This window comes from Procambarus clarkii, chromosome 63, assembly GCF_040958095.1.
Source record: "Procambarus clarkii isolate CNS0578487 chromosome 63, FALCON_Pclarkii_2.0, whole genome shotgun sequence".
Taxonomy (NCBI): Eukaryota; Metazoa; Arthropoda; class Malacostraca; order Decapoda; family Cambaridae; genus Procambarus; species Procambarus clarkii.
Genome location: NC_091212.1, coordinates 19,902,813 through 19,923,345, shown reverse-complemented (window position 1 = coordinate 19,923,345; position 20,533 = coordinate 19,902,813). Strand labels below are relative to the sequence as shown.

The 20,533-nt window shown below is 51.2% G+C and overlaps 1 long non-coding RNA gene across 1 annotated transcript in view; it reads right to left on the bottom strand.

The window, feature by feature from the left end:
• Positions 1-9,523, bottom strand: part of LOC138354482 (uncharacterized) — a 19,959-nt gene extending 10,436 nt beyond the window's left edge. Inside the window, exon 1 of the long non-coding RNA XR_011223578.1 lies at positions 8,845-9,523. This is a non-coding gene — a long non-coding RNA (uncharacterized lncRNA). The remainder of the gene's footprint in view (positions 1-8,844) is intronic.
• Between the last annotated feature and the right edge of the window lie 11,010 nt (positions 9,524-20,533).

Genomic DNA, 20,533 nt, shown 5'->3' with positions numbered 1-20,533 from the left:
TTCTACCCTGTCCACAGCTGTGGTTCTTGGTTCTTTCTCTCTATCCTTCTTTACTACTTCCTGGGAAGCCTCACTAGGACAAGGGCAAACACCAGCAAATTTGAATACATTTACTGGACCAAGCACATACACACATATAATAATAATAATAATAATGAATCCAACACTCTATACTATTTCAGTCAGGTTGCACTCCAACACCATCAGAACTCTATCATCTGCTTATCAAGTGGTATCCTATCTCTGGATTCACCACCTAATACTACCAACCTCCTCAAGTAGGTCAAGTCTTATAACACAATGTTGCACTATCAGCAAGAGAATATATATCTATAAACATGTGCAAGGAAATTCAGCGTATGAATGCAATAACATAAATATTATTATAAATGTTCCTTGATATACAACAATGATCAATCGATCACCCTATCAGTCCTAGAACACACACATCTGTAGGTAATCCAGCCTACGACTGTAACTCTATACTTCAGTATAAGTACTCCTTGGCACAAAAATGGCAAACAATCACTCACCTTTCACTGTGTCTTGCACGCTAATGACAACCAACCACTCTACCAACTCCCTACAAGTAATCAACCAGAACGTCCCTTCCACATCTGGAAGCTCACTACCCTGATATCTTCAGGTTCTTTCGGGGTTTAACTACCAGGATCCTCCACAGCTCCTCCAGGCTGCTACACCATGAAGTTTTCCTTGAGCAACTACGGTGCTTCACCACTTCTACTAGGGTCCTCCACAGCTCTCCTGGCTGCTACACCATGAAGTTTCCTCGAACAGAATTGGAGTTTCGCCACTGGTATTACAGAATCACGTGACACTCCTCTTCACTGCTTCTCCTCACAGCTCGAGGTCCTACTCTTCCACTACCTTGGAGTCTCATCAACTACTCCCTTTGTGCTGGCTTCGAAGTTTTCAGCACTTCTTCCCCAAAGACAAACCTGCAACCCATTGACACGCCAATAAAAACGTTTCCTTATAAACACATAGACGAAATAATCCACACAGTATGTTTGCATCCAACATCTATCTGCTCTTTGCACACTGTGAGAGCAGACTCCCCCATTTGGGCTGGTCCATGCTCCACCGGCCCGGCGGTCCTCCTCACTCTGGGAGGGTCCTCCGCTGCCAGTCAGTTGGCTTCAGGCAGTCGACGGGAGAGGACGTGCTGCTCGTCCCTCCAGCTGTCTCTCTTTGGAGATATATACAAGAGTTGTTACATTCTTGTACAGCCACTAGTACGCGTAGCGTTTCGGGCAAGTCCTTAATTCTATGGTCCCTGGAATACGATCCCCTGCCGCGAAGAATCGTTTTTTCATCCAAGTACACATTTTACTGTTGCGTTAAACAGAGGCTACAGTTAAGGAATTGCGCCCAGTAAATCCTCCCCGGCCAGGATACGAACCCATGACATAGCGCTCGCGGAACGCCAGGCGAGTGTCTTACCACTACACCACGGAGACTGCTCTCTCATCTCTGTCCTTTTATTTAGGCTTCCTGCCTTACCAAAACATGTCTAAGTTATCAATAAACATTCGCTACTGTCGCTGGGCACACGACCAACTACAAGTAGCTCTATGTCAGTTCTACTATAAACTGGCTTAAATCGTGCTTACCACAGATTGTCTTGTCGAGGGCGCTATCCCTCTGACGGCGTCTGATCAGGGCACTCCCATGGCCCACGAAAATGTCTCTGGGCAGCTTAATAAACTCTCCTCGCCATCCAGGACTTGAGACCACAACGTTCCCAGCTCGATTCCACAGCTGGCACGTCTGCACACTTCTCTTCTCTTCGAGATATATCACTAGGGGTTCCTTTCTGACAGGAGCTCACACGGAGCGCAGCTTCTCCTCGCGATGTCTGGTACACAAGTGATTTAAGCTCCTCTTTAAGCGAGCCTCACACTTCCAGCAAATTATCCACATCTCATAACCAGTCACTTATTTTATTTCTTATTCACTGCCCATTATCTTAAATTTTTTTTCAAATCCAAACAATTATTTTACATCTGTATCTCCACGTCTATATTTACTAGACCTTCTAGTCAGGTCAGGCTTGATAGAATAGTTCTCAAAGGGGAGACTCGTTTTTCGGCTGCCTGGGATCATAACAGTATAGACTCCTTCCTCTCAATGTTTGCTGATGATGCAAAAATTATGAGAAGAATCAAGACAGATGAGGATAGACAGAGACTACAGTACGACCTGGACAGGCTGGAGGAATGGTCTAGAAAATGGCTACTAAAGTTCAATGCAGGAAAGTGCAAAGTAATGAAATTAGGCGAAGGGAGCAGAAGGCTGAACACAAGGTACCATCTGGGAGGTGGAATTCTGCAAGAGTTTAACAGAGAGAAAGATCTGGGGGTTGATATCACACCGAACCTGTCCCCAGAGGCCCACATCAAAAGGATATTATCAGAGGCATATGCTAGACTGGTCAACATAAGAGCTGTAAACAAATCCACAAGGGCCTTGACGAGGTTTCGAACCTACGTTCGAGAGGATCCCAGACGCTGCCTTAGTCGACTGAGCTACGACATGGTAAAAGAATTGCAACCAGAAGTTCTACTGAACTTACTTGTTGCTCTTACTTCTGGTTGCAATTCTTTTACCATGTCGTAGCTCAGTCGACTAAGGCAGCGTCTGGGATCCTCTCGAACCTAGGTTCGAATCCTCGTCACGGCCCTTGTGGATTTGTTCATTTGATGCATCACGTTATTGTGATTACTGTGTGTAATAAGAACTGTCTTTAGAAACTTATGTAAGGAATCGTTCAGGACCCTGTATACCACTTATGTCAGACCAATCCTGGAATATGCAGCTCCAGCTTGGCGTCCATACCTAGTTAAACACAAGACAAACACAAGTTAGAGAAGATTCAGCGGTATGCCACCAGACTCGTCCCGGAACTGAAAGGTATGAGTTACGTGGAAAGGCTAAAGAAGCTGAAACTCACGTCCCTGGAAGACGGAAGCGTAAGGGGAGACATGATAAACAACTACAAAATTCTCAGGGGAATTGACAGGGTGGACCAAGACAAACTCTTTAGCGCGGGTGGAACACGAACAAGGAGATACAAGTGGAAACTGAGTACCCAAATGAGCCTCAGAGACATTAGAAAGAACTTTTCAGTGTCAGAGTAGTTAGTAAACGCATTAGGCAGTGATTTGGTGGAGGCTGACTCCATACACAATTTCAAATGTAGGTATGATAGAGCCAGTAGGCTCAGGAATCTGTACACCAGTTGGTTGACAGTTGAGAGGCGGGACCAAAGAGCCAGATCTCAACTCCCGCAAACACAACTAGGTGAGTACATACATACACACACACACACACGACTCCCGAGCGTAGCTCTCATCCTGTAACTACATTTAGGTAATTACACACAGATCCTCTTGGGTGGGTGGTGGCCGAGTGGACAGCGCTCTATACTCGTGGACCTAGGGACTGGGGTTCGATCCCCCCGGCACTGCCGGAAAAACAAATGGGCAGAGTTTCTTTCACCCTGATGCCCCTGTTGCCTAGCAGTAAATAGGTACCTGGGAGTTAGACAGCTGTTACAAGCTGCTTTCTGGTGTGTGTGTGTGTGTTAAAAAAAGTTAGTAGTTAGAAACAGTTGATTGATAGACAGTTGAGAGGCGGGCTGAAAGAGCAGAGCTCAACCCCAGCAAGCACAACTAGGTGAATACACACACACACACGCACATACACACACTTCCCCAGGAAGCAGCCCGTAGCAGCTGTCTAACTCCCAGGTATCTAATTACTGATAGGTGAATAGGTGCATCAGGGTGAAAGAAACTCTGCCCATTGGGGACCAAACCCGGACCCTTAGGACTACGAACCCCGAGCGCTGTCCACTGAGCAGTCTGGCTCCCATACCTGACATGGTCAATACCAGGTCAATTTTAGCTGGTTCGTCGTTGGTAGACGACGAATTCATGTAGGTCCTCTGACATGCTGGCTAAAGGGTTTCTTGTTGCCACATCCAATAGTTTAGTTCTCCATGTTTCTGCACCTCCATGTTGTTCTTTGTTCTCCCAGTCTATCTTTCCGTGGTTGAAATCTCTCATGATAAGCAGACGGGATCGACTCTTACAGACGACAGAGGCTGCTCTCTCAATAATAGTATTAAGTGCCACGTTGTTTCTAAGATACTCTTGTCTGGGTCTTCTGTAATTTTGGTGGAGGTTATATATCACTGCTACTACTACATTTGCTCCTCCCATCGTCTGCTCCCACCATCGTCTGCTCCCACCATCGTCTGCTCCCACCATCGTCTGCTCCCACCATCGTCTGCTCCCACCATCGTCTGCTCCCACCATCGTCTGCTCCCACCATCGTCTGCTCCCACCATCGTCTGCTCCCACCATCGTCTGCTCCCACCATCGTCTGCTCCCACCATCGTCTGCTCCCACCATCGTCTGCTCCCACCATCGTCTGCTCCCACCATCGTCTGCTCCCACCATCGTCTGCTCCCACCATCGTCTGCTCCCACCATCGTCTGCTCCCACCATCGTCTGCTCCCACCATCGTCTGCTCCCACCATCGTCTGCTCCCAGTGTGTACTGCTAAACTTTTTTATATTATATTTATATATACAAGAGTTTTTTATTCTTGTACAGCCACCATCACGCATAGCGTTTCGGGCAGGTCCTTAATCCTAATTTTCCCATGAATAAAACACGCTAAATCGTTCAACAACGAGGTATCCATTCAGTGTTGGGTGAATAGAGGCTACAGTTAAGAATTGGTGCCCAGACAATCCTCCCCGGCCAGGATACGAATCCAGGCCAAAGCGCTCGCGAAACGTCAGGCGAGTGTGTTACCACGTTGCCACGGGAACGGCGTAAACTGTTCTATATGTTCTTTGCACCCTGATCTATATATTCTATAACTCATGAGAACGGGATGCTATATGAGGGAATAGAGAGTATAGATCCTGAGCCGGCTATATCTTATATCTCATCTCTGGATGGTGTCATATTGACGTCACCAGAAATAATCCTTGGCATCTTGTCAGTACAAACGACCTAAAAAAAGAAAACAGTTTGCAAAATAATAAGCAGGAAATCCTATTAATTTCATATTCACGACGCGAAGCAAGATATACCATAAGAATGACTATTGCCATTTACATTATTTCCACATTATTCTCAACTAAGAAAAAATGTACAAGTCTCTGCTAATCCGTTTTCTATGACCAGCTAGTTCGGCCCCTAGCCACCAGGGGAGCGGCCACCCCATGGGGACGGAGTGGGACAAGAAAAGACGTCCGTATAGACAAGGATTTAAGGCTGATTTTACAGGCATACAAGGGGTTATTAGAGTCCGACTGGGTGATATAGTGCATGGGCAGAGGTAAGTTATCGACAGGGAAGAATGGGACGGCGGGGGAGGGGGGGGGGGAGAAGGGAGGGTCACGCGTGGCAAGACAGGGAGAATGGCTACCAAAATGAGAAGACATCAATAAAAAAGGGCAAGAATATGATAATTCGTGGAACAACTTGTAAAAAATGGAATGGCAAGAGAGATGGAGCGGGCATTGTGGTGGTGATGGAGGGAGGAGAGAGAGAAAGAGGGGAGAGTAGGGGGGTAAATGGGGAAGGATCTAGAGGGTGCATTTAAGGTGATGGGGAGAGATAATTGTGTAGCCCCACCAACTACACAGCAGTACCATCAACTACACAGTAGCACCACCAGCTACACGGTAGCCCCACCAGCTACACAGTAACCCCACCAGCCACACAGTAGCCCCACCAACTACACAGTAGCACCACCAGCTACACAGTAGCCCCACCAGCTACACAGTAGCCGCACCAGCCACACAGTAACCCCACCAGCCACACAGTAGCCCCACCAGCCACACAGTAGCCCCAACAGCCACACAGTAGCCCCACCAGCCACACTGTAGCCCCACCAACTACACAGTAGCACCACCAGCTACACAGTAGCCCCACCAGCTACACAGTAGCCGCACCAGCCACACAGTAACCCCACCAGCCACACAGTAGCCCCACCAGCCACACAGTAGCCCCAACAGCCACACAGTAGCCCCACCAGCCACACTGTAGCCCCACCAGCCACACAGTAGCCCCACCAGCCACACAGTAACCCCACCAGCCACACAGTAGCCCCACCAGCCACACAGTAGCCCCAACAGCCACACAGTAGCCCCACCAGCCACACTGTAGCCCCACCAGCCACACAGTAGCCCCTCCAGCCACACAGTAACCCAACCAGCCACACAGTAGCCCCACCAGCCACACAGTAGCCCCACCAGCCACACAGTAGCCCCACCAGCTACACAGTAGCCCCACCAGCCACACAGTAGCCCCACCAGCCACACAGTAGCCCCACCAGCCACACAGTAGCCCCACCAGCTACACAGTAGCCCCACCAGCTACACGGTAGCCCCACCAGCTACACAGTAGCCCCACAAGCCACACAGTAGCCCCACCAGCCACACAGTAGCCCCACCAGCTACACAGTAGCCCCACCAGCTACACAGTAGCCCCACCAGCTACACAATAGCCCCACCAGCTACACAATAGCCCCACCAGCTACACAGTAGCCCCACCAGCCACACAGTAGCCCCACCAGCCACACAGTAGCCCTACCAGCCACACAGTAGCCCCACCAGCCACACAGTAGCCCCACCAGCCACACAGTAGCCCCACCAGCTACACAGTAGCCCCACCAGCTACACAGTAGCCCCACCAGCTACACAGTAGCCCCACCAGCCACACAGTAGCCCCAACAGCCACACAGTAACCCCACCAGCCACACAGTAGCCCCACCAGCCACACAGTAGCCCCACCAGCCACACAGTAGCCCCACCAGCCACACAGTAGCCCCACCAGCCACACAGTAGCCCCACCAGCTACACAGTAGCCCCACCAGCCACACAGTAGCCCCACCAGCCACACTGTAGCCCCACCAGCTACACAGTAGCACCACCAGCTACACAGTAGCTCCACCAGCCACACAGTAGCCCCACCAGCCACAAAGTAGCCCCACCAGCTACAACGTAGTCCCACCAGCTGAAACGTAGTCCCACCAGCTACAACGTAGTCCCACCAGCTACAACGTAGTCCCACCAGCTACAACGTAGTCCCACCAGCTACAACGTAGCCCCAGCAGCTACAACGTAGCCCCACCAGCTACAACGTAGTCCCACCAGCTACAACGTAGTCCCACCAGCTACAACGTAGTCCCACCAGCTACAACGTAGTCCCACCAGCTACAACGTAGCTCCAGCAGCTACAACATAGCCCCAGCAGCTACAACGTAGTCTCACCAGCTACAACGTAGCTCCACCAGCTACAACATAGCCCCAGCAGCTACAACGTAGCCCCACCAGCTACAACGTAGTCCCACCAGCTACAACGTAGCCCCAGCAGCTACAACGTAGCCCCAGCAGCTACAACGTAGTCCGACCAGCCACACAGTAGCCCCACCAGCTACAACGTAGTCCCACCAGCTATAACGTAGCCCCAGCAGCTACAACGTAGCCCCAGCAGCTACAACGTAGCCCCAGCAGCTACAACGTAGCCCCAGCAGCTACAACGTAGCCCCAGCAGCTACAACGTAGCCCCAGCAGCTACAACGTAGCCCCAGCAGCTACAACGTAGCCCCAGCAGCTACAACGTAGCCCCAGCAGCTACAACGTAGGTTCACCAGCTACAACATAGCCCAACCAGCAACAACGAGTCGCACCAGCTACAACGTAGTCCCACCAGCTACAACGTAGTCCCACCAGCTACAACGTAGTCCCACCAGCTACAACGTAGCCCCAGCAGCTGCAACGTAGCCCCAGCAGCTACAACGTAGCCCCACCAGCTACAACATAACCCAACCAGCTAAAACGTAGTACTACCAGTTACAACGTAGTCCCATCAGCTATACAGTAGCCTATCAGCTACACAGTAGCCCCACCAGCCACACAAGCCCCACCAGCTACACAGTAGCCCCACCAGCCACACAGAAGCCCTACCAGTTACACAGTAGCCCTACCAGATACACAGACGCCCCACCAGTTACACAGTAGCCCCACCAGCTTCACAGTAGCCCCACCAGCTACACAATAGCCCCACCAGCCACACAGAAGCCCTACCAGTTACATAGTAGCCCTACCAGATACACAGAAGCCCCACCAGTGACACAGTAGCCCCACCAGCTACACAGTAATAAAATAATAAAATAAAATGTTTATTCAGGTAAGGTACATACATACAAGAGATTTTACATAAATTGATAGATTTATAGATAGAGCTAATACATACAATGCCTAAAGCCACTATTACGCAATGTGTTTCGGGCAGGAAAAACATTAATGACTAAAACTTAATACTAAATGAGTATAAAGAATAAAATGTGTTGAGAGCAAATAAAAATAAAGATAAAAAGGGGGAAACATGGCTGAAAAAGCAGCACAAATACAAATAGGTCGACAAACAGCGTTGTTTAAGAAAACAGACAAGAGTAAAGATAAGAGTAAAGCTGCTTGTAGGTTAGTTTTTCAAATATTGTTGACAAGTTAGGCAGGATTGATATAGGTCTGAAGTTATTAACATCTGTGAGATCACCACATTTGTGGACAGAGGTTACTCTCGCTTTTTTTTAACATATCTGGAAAGGTTTGGAGTTTAAGTGACTTGTTGAAGAGCAATGCAATAGCAGGGGCTAAAGATCTGGAGGCTTTTTTGTAAATTAAAGTTGGTATCTCCTCAAGGGCACTAGACTTGGTTTTAAGGGAAAGGATTAATATCTCATTAACGTCAGTGGAATTAGTAGGCTTTAGGTACAGAGACTGTGGATAGTTACCTGTAAGATAGTCCTTAATATCAGTACTGGAAGATAGATATATCCTTTGCTAGATGAGCTGGACCCTAGGCTAACACACAACCGTTCTGCGGAAAACAAGAATTGTTAGTTTTGGCACTCAAAAATCTAATTTTTTACAATTACCACGTTCATCTCGGTCAGGACAACCACTTGTTATAAATAGTTGGCTGCTATGGGGGATCTCTTATTATTATCGTGTAGGGTCAGCAGTTAGAATCAGAAGGCATCACCATTAAGGGAGATCATAAAGGCCCGGCCCCCAATAAAAATATAAAACTGTAATACTTATAATGGCTTCCTAAAAATGTCAGCCTTGAGGTAGATCATTGATCTCCTACACAGGAAGAATGGATACTCCTTTAAAACTAACTTATTTATTAAACCCTCTTAACAACCCCCCATATACATTCACAACAATAACAATAATTACTTTACCACACTATTTTAAGTTAAAAGCCTTGGTCCACGTTGGCGGGATACAAGGTTTTACACTTAGGACAAGCTAGGGTAAAGTCTACTAGGCAAGGGACACTAGCAAGGACTCTAGGTAGCTTACTGGTACTACTGGAGCCCACGTGGTTCCACTGGGACCCATTAGAGTAACTTAGCAAAATAAACACTAGCGATACCCCTAATTAATTAATACACACTTATGCCAGAAAACGAGAATACAGCACATTACTTATCTTGGTAAACTAGACACAGAATAAGGTATGAGAGAGAAGCAGGAGGAAGGAGATGTTTACACCACGACGCCAGCCAGAGAAGACCGCTTCAGCCTCCAGTCCCAGAGCTCCCGGCTGACTCGCTGCCGGCCGACTACTCAGCTAATCGTACAGTACCCCTATATTCAAGTTTACTCAGATCTACTTTACTAATACTTTCTAATCATTTGTTAACATAGTTGATGCCTATTTTATTAATTAATAATCAACCACAAGCTCAGTCTTTAAATGCTCTGTGAGAAACAAGATTCGTCTTACATCTGGCAAGGAAGATACAAACAGAGGCACGTCGACAAGCGTCTCAAATAACATAAAGTCATTTATTTAGCTCAATTTGACCTCTGGTTTCCACTGATGAACCCAGGGTCGTAACAGGCAGAAAAAAATTTAAAAAATGGGATTGCAGACAAATGTAAAACAGAACCAGGTCTAATCTATAAATTCATAAACAACAAATTGCAGGTAAAGGATAATATTCAGAGGTTGAAAATGGGAAATAGATTCACGGAAAATGAAAATGAAATGTGTGAAACATTAAACGAAAAGTTCCAAAGTGTGTTTGTACAAAATGAAATCTTCAGGGAACCAGATACAATAAGAATTCCAGAGAACAACATAGAACACATAGAGGTGTCTAGAGACGAAGTGGGAAAAATGCTCAGGGAGCTAAATAAGAACAAAGCAGTTGGTCCAGATGGAGTTTCACCATGGGTTCTGAGAAAATGTGCACCTGAGCTCAGCATTCCACTTCAACTGATTTTTCAGGCATCCCTGTTTACAGGAGTTGTAGCTGATGGGTGGAAAAAGGCTAACATAGTTCCAATCTACAAAAGTGGAAGCAGGGAAGACACCCTTAATTATAGACCGGTATCATTGACAAGTGTAATAGTCAAAATATTGGAAAAAATAATTAAAACTAAATGGGTAGAACACCTGGAGAGAAATGATATAATATCAGACAGACAGTATGGTTTTCGATCTGGAAGATCCTGTGTATCGAATTTACTCAGTTTCTATGATCGAGCAACATATATATTACATGAAAGAGATGGTTGGGTTGACTGCATCTATCTGGATCTAAAAAAGGCTTTCGACAGAGTTCCACATAAGAGGTTGTTCTGGAAACTGGAAAATATTGGAGGGGTGACAGGTAAGCTTCTAACATGGATGAAAAATTTTCTGACTGATAGAAAAATGAGGGCAGTAATCAGAGGCAATGTATCGGACTGGAGAAATGTCACAAGTGGAGTACCACAGGGTTCAGTTCTTGCACCAGTGATGTATATTATCTACATAAATGATCTACCAGTTGGTATACAGAATTATATGAACATGTTTGCTGATGATGCTAAGATAATAGGAAGGATAAGAAACTTAGATGATTGTCATGCCCTTCAAGATGACCTGGACAAAAGAAGTATATGGAGCACCACTTGGCAAATGGAATTTAATGTTAATAAATACAATGATATGGAATGTGGAATAGGAGAACATAGATCTCACATAACCTATATATTATGTGAGAAATCTTTAAAGAATTCTGATAAAGAAAGATATCTAGGGGTGGTTCTCGATAGAAAACAATCACCTGAGGACCACATAAAGAATATTGTGCGAGGAGCCTATGCCACGCTTTCTAACTTCAGAATTGCTTTTAAATACATGGATGGCGATATACCAAAGAAATTGTTCATGACTTTTGTTAGGCCAAAGCTAGAATATGCAGCGGTTGTGTGGTGCCCATATCTTAAGAAGTACATCACCAAATTGGAAAAGGTGCAAAGACATGCTACTAAGTGGCTCCCAGAACTGAAGGGTAAGAGCTACGAGGAGAGGTTAAAGGTATTAAATATGCCAAAACTAGAAGACAGAAGAAAAAGAGGTGATATGATAACTACATACAAAATAGTAACAGGAATTGATAAAATCGATGGGGAAGATTTCCTGAGACCTGGCACTTCAAGAACAAGAGGTCATAGATTTAAACTAGCTAAACACAGATGCCGAAAAAAATATAAGAAAATTCACTTTCGCAAACAGAGTGGTAGACGGTTGGAACAAGTTAAGTGAGAAGGTGGTGGAGGCCAAGACCGTCAGTAGTTTCAAAGCGTTATACGACAAAGAGTGCTGGGAAGACTGGACACCACGAGCGTAGCTCTCATCCTGTAACTACAATTAGGTAATTGCACTTAGGTTATTACAGAAGCCCCACCAGCCACACAGAAGCCCCATCAGTCACACAGAAACCCCACGAGCAACACAGAAGCCCGACCAGCCAAACAGAAGCCCCAAAAGACACATAGAAGCCCCACCAGCTACACACAAACACCACCAGCTACACAAAAGTCCGACCTGCCACACAGAAGCCCCGCCAGACACATAGAAGCCTCACCAGCTACACAGAAGCCCCACAAGCAACACAGAAGCCCCACCAGCCACACAGAAGCCCCACCAGCCACACAGAAGCCCCACCAGCCACACATAAGCCCCACCAGCCGCACAGAAGCCCCACCAGCCACATAGAAGCCCCATCAGTCACACAGAAGCCCCACGAGCAACACAGAAGCCCGACCAGCCACACAGAAGCCCCAAAAGACACATAGAAGCCCCACCAGCTACACAGAAACCCCACCAGCTACACAAAAGCCCCACCAGCCACACAGAAGCCCGACCTGCCACACAGAAGCCCCGCCAGACACATAGAAGCCCCACCAGCTACACAAAAGCCCCACAAGCAACACAGAAGCCCCACCAGCTACACAGAAGCCACACAGAAGCCCCGCCAGCCATACAGAAGTCCCACCAGCCACACAGAAACCCCACCAGCCACACAGAAGTCACACAGAAGCCCCGCCAGCCACACAGAAGCTCCACTAGCCACACAGAAGCCTCACCAGCTACACAGAAGCCCCACCAGCTATACAGAAGTCCCACCAGCCACACAGAAGCCCCACCAGCTACACAGAAGCCACACAGAAGCCCCGCCAGCCATACAGAAGTCCCACCAGCCACACAGAAGCCCCACCAGCCACACAGAAGCCCCGCCAGCCATACAGAAGTCCCACCAGCCACACAGAAGCCCCACCAGCTACACAGAAGCCACACAGAAGCCCCGCCAGCCACAGAGGAAGCTCCACCAGCCACACAGAAGCCACGCTAGCCACACAGAAGCCACGCTAGCCACACAGAAGCCACGCTAGCCACACAGAAGCCCCCAACAGCTACTCAGAAGCCCCACCAGCCACACTGAAGCCCCACCAGCCACACAGAAGACCCACCAGCCACACAGAAGCTCCACCAGCCACACAGAAGCCCAACCAGCCATACAGAAGCGTCCCACCAGCCACACAGAACCCCCACCAGCCATACAGAAGCCCCACCAGCTACACAGTAGACCCACCAGCTACACTGAAACCCCATCAGCAACACAGTAGCAACAGCAGCTACACAGTAGCCCCACCAGCAACACAGTAGGAACAGTAGCTACACAGTAGCCCCACCGGATACACAGTTCCCCTACCAACCACACAGTAGCTCAACCAGTCACACAGAAGCCCCACCAGCTACTCAGAAGCCCCACCAGCCATACAGAAGTCCCACCAGCCACACAGAAGCCCCACCAGCCACACAGAAGCCCCGCTAGCCACACAGAAGCCCCACCAGCCACACAGAAACCCCACCAGCCACACAGAAGCCCCACCAACCACACAGAAGCCCCACCACCCACACAGAAGCCACGCTAGCCACACAGAAGCCCCACCAGCTACACAGAAGCCACACAGAAGCCCCGCCAGACACATAGAAGCCCCACCAGCTACACAGAAGCCCCACAAGCAACACAGAAGCCCCACCAGCCACACAGAAGCCCCACCAGCTACACAGAAGCCCCACCAGCCACACAAAAGCCCCACCAGCTACACAGAAGCCCCACCAGCCACACAGAAGCTCCGCCAGCCACACAGAAGCCCCACCAGCCACACAGAAGCCCCACCAGCTACACAGAAGTCACACAGAAGCCCCGCCAGCCCCACAGAAGCCCCCACCAGCAACACAGAAGCACCACCAGCCACACAGAAGCCCCACCAGCCACACAGAAGCTTCGCTAGCCACACAGAAGTCCCACCAGCTACACAGAAGCCCCACCAGCTACACAGAAGCCCCACCAGCCACACAGAAGCTTCGCTAGCCACACAGAAGTCCCACCAGCTACACAGAAGCCCCACCAGCTACACAGAAGCCCCACCAGCTACACAGAAGCCCCGCCAGCCCCACAGAAGCCCCCACCAGAAAACACAGAAGCACCACCAGCCACACAGAAGCCCCACCAGCTACACAGAAGCCCCACCAGCTACACAGAAGCCCCACCAGCTACACAGAAGCCCCGCCAGCCCCACAGAAGCCCCCACCAGAAAACACAGAAGCACCACCAGCCACACAGAAGCCCCACCAGCTACACAGAAGCCCCACCAGCCACACAGAAGCTTCGCTAGCCACACAGAAGTCCCACCAGCTACACAGAAGCCCCACCAGCTACACAGAAGCCCCACCAGCTACACAGAAGCCCCGCCAGCCCCACAGAAGCCCCCACCAGAAAACACAGAAGCCCCACCAACCACACAGAAGCCCCACCAGCTACACAGAAGCCACACCAGCTACACAGAAGCCACACAGAAGCCCCACCAGCCACACAGACGCCCCAAAAGCCACACAGAAGCCCAAGAACGTTGGACCAAAGAGCCAAAGCTCAACCCCCGCAAGCACAATTAGGTGAGTACAGAAGCCCCAATAGCCACACAGAAGCCCCACCAGCTACACAGTAGCCCCACCAGCTACACTGAAACCCCACCAGCAACACAGTAGAAACAGTAGCTACACAGTAGCCCCACCGGCTATACAGTAGCCCTACCAACCACACAGTAGCTCAACCAGCCACACAGAAGCCCCACCAGCTACTCAGAAGCCCCACCAGCCACACAAAAACCCCACCAGCTACACAGAAGCCACACAGAAGCACCAACAGCCACACAGAAGCCCCACCAGCCACACAGAAGCCCCGCTTGCCACACAGAAGCCCCACCAGCCACACAAAAGCCCTACCAGCCACACAGAAGCCCCGCTAGCCACACAGAAGCCCCACCAGCCACACAGAAGCCCCACCAGCCACACAGAAGCCCCACCAGCTACATAGAAGCCTCAGAGAAGCCCCACCAGCCACACAGAAGCCCCACCAGCTACATAGAAGCCACAGAGAAGCCCCACCAGCCACACAGAATCCCCACCAGCCATACAGAAGCCCCACCAGCCACACAGAAACCCCACCAGTCACACAGAAACCCCACCAGCCACACAGAAGCCCAACCAGCCATACAGAAGTGCCCCACCAGCTACACAGAAGCCCCACCAGCTACACAGAAGTCCCACCAGCCACACAGAAGCCCCACCAGCTATACAGAAGCCCCACCAACAACACAGTAGCCCCACCAGCTACACTGAAACCCCATCAGCTACACAGTAGCAACAGCAGCTACACAGTAGCCCCACCAGCAACACAGTAGGAACAGTAGCTACACAGTAGCCGCACCGGCTACACAGTAGCCCTACAAACCACACAGAAGCCCCACCAGCCACACAGAAGCCCCACCAGCCACACAGAAGCCCCACCAGCCACACAGAAGCCCAACCAGCCATACAAAAGCGCCCCATCAGCCACACAGAAGCCCCACCAGCTACACAGAGCCCCACCAGCCACACAGAAGCCCCACTAGCTACACAGTAGCCCCACCAGCAACACAGTAGGAACAGTAGCTACACAGTAGCCCCACCGGCTACACAGTAGCCCTACAAACCACACAGTAGCTCAACCAGCCACACAGAAGCCCCACCAGCCACACAGAAACCTCATCAGCCATACAGAAGCCCCACCAGCCACACAGAAGCCCAACCAGCCATACAAAAGCGCCCCATCAGCCACACAGAAGCCCCACCAGCCACACAGAAGCCCCCACCAGCTACACAGAAGCCCCACCAGCTACACAGAAGCCCCACCAGCTACACAGAAGCCCCACCAGCCACACAGAAGCCCCCACCAGCCACACAGAAGCCCCACCAGCCACACAGAAGCCCCCACCAGCTACACAGAAGCCCCACCAGCTACACAGAAGCCCCACCAGCTATACAGAAGCCCCACCAGCTACACAGTAGCCCCACCAGCTACACTGAAATCCCATCAACTACACAGTAGCAACAGCAGCTATACAGTAGCCCCACCAGCAATACACTTGGAACAGTAGCTACACAGTAGCCCTACAAACCACACAGCCCACCAGCTACAACATAGCCCCACTAGCTACAACGTAGTCCCACCAGCTACAACGTAGACCCACTAGCTAGAACGTAGTCCCACCATCTAGAACGTATCCCCACCAGCTACAACGTAGCCCCACCAGCTACAACGTAGTCCCACCAGCTAAAACGTAGTCCCACCAGCTACAACGTAGCCCCACCAGCTACAACGTAGTCCCACCAGCTAAAACGTAGCCCCACCAGCTACAACGTAGTCCCACCAGCTAAAACGTAGTCCCACCAGGTACAACGTAGCCCCAGAGCTACACAGACGCCCCACCAGCCACATAGAAGCCCCACCGGCCACACAGAAGCCCCGCTAGCCACACAGAAGCCCCACCAGTTTCACAGAAGCCCCGCTAGCCACACAGAAGCCCCACCAGCTACTCAGTAGCCCTACCAGCTAAACAGAAGCCCCACCAGCTACACAAAAACCCCACCAGCTACATAGAAGCCCCACCAGCTACACAGAAGCCCCACCAGATTCACAGAAGCCCCACCAGCTACACAGAAGCCCCGCTAGCCACACAGAAGCCCCACCAGCTACACAGAAGCCCCACCAGCTACATAGAAGCCCCACCAGCTACACAGAAGCCCCACCAGCTACACAGAAGCCCCACTAGCCACACAAAAGCTTCACCAGCTACACAGAAGCCCCACCAGCTACATAGAAGCCCCACCAGCTACACTGAAGCTCCACCAGCTACACAGAAGCCCCGCTAGCCACACAGAAGCCCCACCAGGTACATAGAAGCCCCACCGGCCACAGAAGCCCCGCTAGCCACACAAAAGCTTCACCAGCTGCACAGAAGCCCCACCAGCTACACTGAAGCTCCACCAGCTACACAGAAGCCCCGCCAGCCACATACAAGCCCCACCAGTCACACAGAAGCCCCACCAGCCACACAGAAGCCCCACAAGCCACACAGAAGCCCCACCAGCTACACAGAAGCCCCACCAGCCACACAGAATCCCCACCAGCTACACAGAAGCCCCACCAGCCACACAGAATCCCCACCAGCTACACAGAAGCCCAGCCTGCCACACAGAAGCCCCACCAGCCACACAGAATCCCCACCAACACACAGAATCCCCACCAACACACAGAAGCCCCACCAGCCACACAGAAGCCCCACCAGCCACACAGAAGCCCAGCCTGCCACACAGAAGCCCCACCAGCCACACAGAATCCCCACCAACACACAGAAGCCCCACCAGTCACACAGAAGCCCCACCAGTCACACAGAAGCCCCACCAGCCACATAGAAGCCCCACCATCCACTCAGAAGCCCCACCAGTAACACAGAAGCCCTACCAGCTACAAAGAAGCCGTACCAGCTACACAGAGGCCCCACCAGCCACACAGAAGCCCCACCATCCACTCAGAAGCCCCACCAGTAACACAGAAGCCCTACCAGCTACAAAGAAGCCGTACCAGCTACACAGAAGCCCCACCAGCCACACAGAAGCCCCACCAGCCACACAGAAGCCCCACCAGCCACACAGAAGCCCCACCAGTTACACAGAAGCCACACCAGCTACACAGAAGACCCACCAGCTACACAGAAGATCCACCAGCTATACAGAAACCCCTTTAGATACACAGTAGTAACAGCAGCTACAGAGTAGCCCTACCAGCTACCCAGTAGGAACAGTAGCTACACAGTAGCCCCACCGGCTACACAGTAGCTACACCCCCACTATTGGTGTAGCTAGTGGGGCTACTGTGTAGCTGGTTGGGATACTGTGTACCTTGTATGGCTACTGTGTGGCTGGTAGGGCAACTGTGTAGTTGGTGGGACTTCTGTGGAGCTGGTAGGGCTACTGTATAGCTGGAGAGGCTACTGTGTGTGTGGCTGGTGGAGCTACTGTGTAGCTGCTGGAGCTGCTGTGTGGCTGGTGGGGCTTTTGTGTATCTCGTGGGGCTACTCTGTAGCTGATGGGGCGTCTGTGTTCCTGGTAGGGCTACTGTGTAGCTGGAGGGCCAACTGTGTAACTGGCAGGGCTAATGTGTAGCTTGTAGGGCTACTGTGTAGCTGGTGGGGCTACTGTGTGGCTGGTGGGGCTTCTGTGTAGCTGGTGGGGCTACAGTGTGGCTGGTTGGGCTACTGTTTAGCTGGTGGAGGGCTTTTATGTAGCTGGTGGAGCTTTTGTGTAGCTGGTGGGGCTTCTGTGTGGCTGGTAGGGGGCTTGTGTGTAGCTGGTGGGGCTACTGTGTAGCTGGTGGGGCTTCTGTGTGGCTGGTAGGGGGCTTGTGTGTAGCTGGTGGGGCTTCTGTGTGGCTGGTAGGGGGCTTGTGTGTAGCTGGTGGGGCTTCTGTGTGGCTGGTAGGGGGCTTGTGTGTAGCTGGTGGGGCTTCTGTGTAGCTAGTAGAGGCTACTGTGTAGCTGGAGGGGGCTACAGTGTAGGCTGGTGAGGCTACTCTGTAGCTGGTGGAGCTACTATGAGGCTGGAGTAGCTTCTGTGTAGCTGGTGGGACTACTGTGTAGCTGGTGGGGGCTACTGTGTGGCTGGTGGGACTACTGTATAGCTAGTAGGGTTACTGTGTAGCTGGTGGAGCCACTGTGCTGCTTGTGGGACTATTGTGTAGCTGGTATGGCTATTGTGTAGCTGGTGGGACTACTGTGAAGCTGGTGGGGCTAGAGTGTAGCTGGTAGGGCTGCTGTGTGGCTGGTATGACTACTGTATAGCTGATAGGGCTTCTGTGTAGCTTATGGGGTTACTATGTGGCTGGTGGGGCTACTGTGTTGCTAGTGGGGCTACAGTGTTGCTAGTGGGACTACTGTGTAGCTGGTAGGACTACTGTGTAGCTGCTAGGGATACTTTGTAGCTAGAGGGGCTTCTGTCTGGCTGGTGGGACTTTTGTGTAGCTGTTGGGGCTACTGTGTACCTGGTGGGGCTATTGTGTAGCTGGTAGAGCTTCTGTGTAGCTGGTAGAGCTACTGTTTAGCTGGTGGGGCTTCCGAGTAGCTGGTGGGACTACTGTGTAGCGGGTCAGGCTAAAGTTTAGCTGGTGGGGATTCTGAGTAGCTGGTCGGACTACTATGTAGCGAGTGAGGCTACTGTGTAGCTGGTGGGGCTTCTGTGTAGCTGGTAGGGCTACTGTGCAGCTGGTAGGGCTTCTGTGTTGCTAGTGTCGCTACTGTGTAGCTGGTAGGGGTACTGTGTAGCTGGTGGAGCTTCTGTGTTGCTGGTGGGGCTACTGTGCAGCTGGTGGGGCTACTTTGTAGCTGGTGGGGCTACTTTATAGCTCGTAAGGCCATTGTGTAGCTGGTGGGGTTTCTGTGCAGCTGGCGGGCCTACTGTGTTGCTGGTGGGGCTTGTGTAGCTGATGGGACTACGTTGTAGCTACTAGAGCTACGTTTTAGCTGGTAGAGTTATGTTGTAGCTCGTGGAGCTTCGTTGTAGCTGGTGGAGCTACGTTGAGGCTGGTGGGGCTACGTTGTAACTGATGGGGCTATGTTGTAGCTGGTGGGGCTACGTTGTAGCTCATGGGGCTATATTGTAGCTGATGGGGCTACGTTGTGTGTCCACCACCCGTGTCCTTGTGTGTATCCACCACCCGTGTCCTTGTGTGTGTCTACCACCCGTGTCCTTGTGTGTGTCTACCACCCGTGTTCTTGTGTGTATCCACCACCCGTGTCCTTGTGTGTGTCTACCACCCGTGTCCTTGTGTGTGTCTACCACCCGTGTTCTTGTGTGTATCCACCACCCTGTGTCCTTGTGTGTATTCACCACCCGTGTCCATGTGTATCCACCACCCGTGTCCTTGTGTGTCCACCACCCGTGTCCTTGTGTGTCTACCACCCGTGTCCTTGTGTGTATCCACCACCCGTGTCCATGTGTGTCCACCACCCGTATCCTTGTGTGTCCACCACCCGTGTCCTTGTGTGTATCCACCACCCGTGTCCTTGTGTGTGTCTACCACCCGTGTCCTTGTGTGTATCTACCACCCGTGTCCTTGTGTGTATTCACCACCCGTGTCCTTGTGTGTCCACCACCCGTGTCCTTGTATGTATTCACCACCCGTGTCCTTGTGTGTCCACCATCCGTGTCCTTGTGTGTCCATCACTCGTGTCCTTGTGTGTATCCACCACCCGTGTCCTTGTGTGTGTCCACCACCCGTGTCCTTGTGTGTGTCCACCACCCGTGTCTTTGTGTGTCCACCAGTCGTGTCCTTGTGTGTGTCCACCACTCGTGTCCTTGTGTGTGTCCACTACACGTATTTTTGTGTGTGTCCACCATCCGTGTCCTTGTGTGTGTCCATCACTCGTGTCCTTGTGTGTATCCACCACCTGTGTCCTTGTGTGTGTCCACCACCCGTGTCCTTGTGTGTCCACCATCCGTGTCCTTGTGTGTATCCACCACTCATGTCCTTGTGTGTCCACCATTCTTGTCCTTGTGTGTCCACCACCCGTGTCCGTGTGTGTCCACCACCCGTGTCCTTGTGTGTCCACCATCCGTGTCCTTGTGTGTATCCACCACTCGTGTCCTCGTGTGTGTCTACCACCGGTGTCCTTGTGTGTATCCACCACCCATGTCCTTGTGTGTGTCTACCTCCCGTGTCCTTGTGTGTATCCACCACCCTTGTCCTTGTGTGT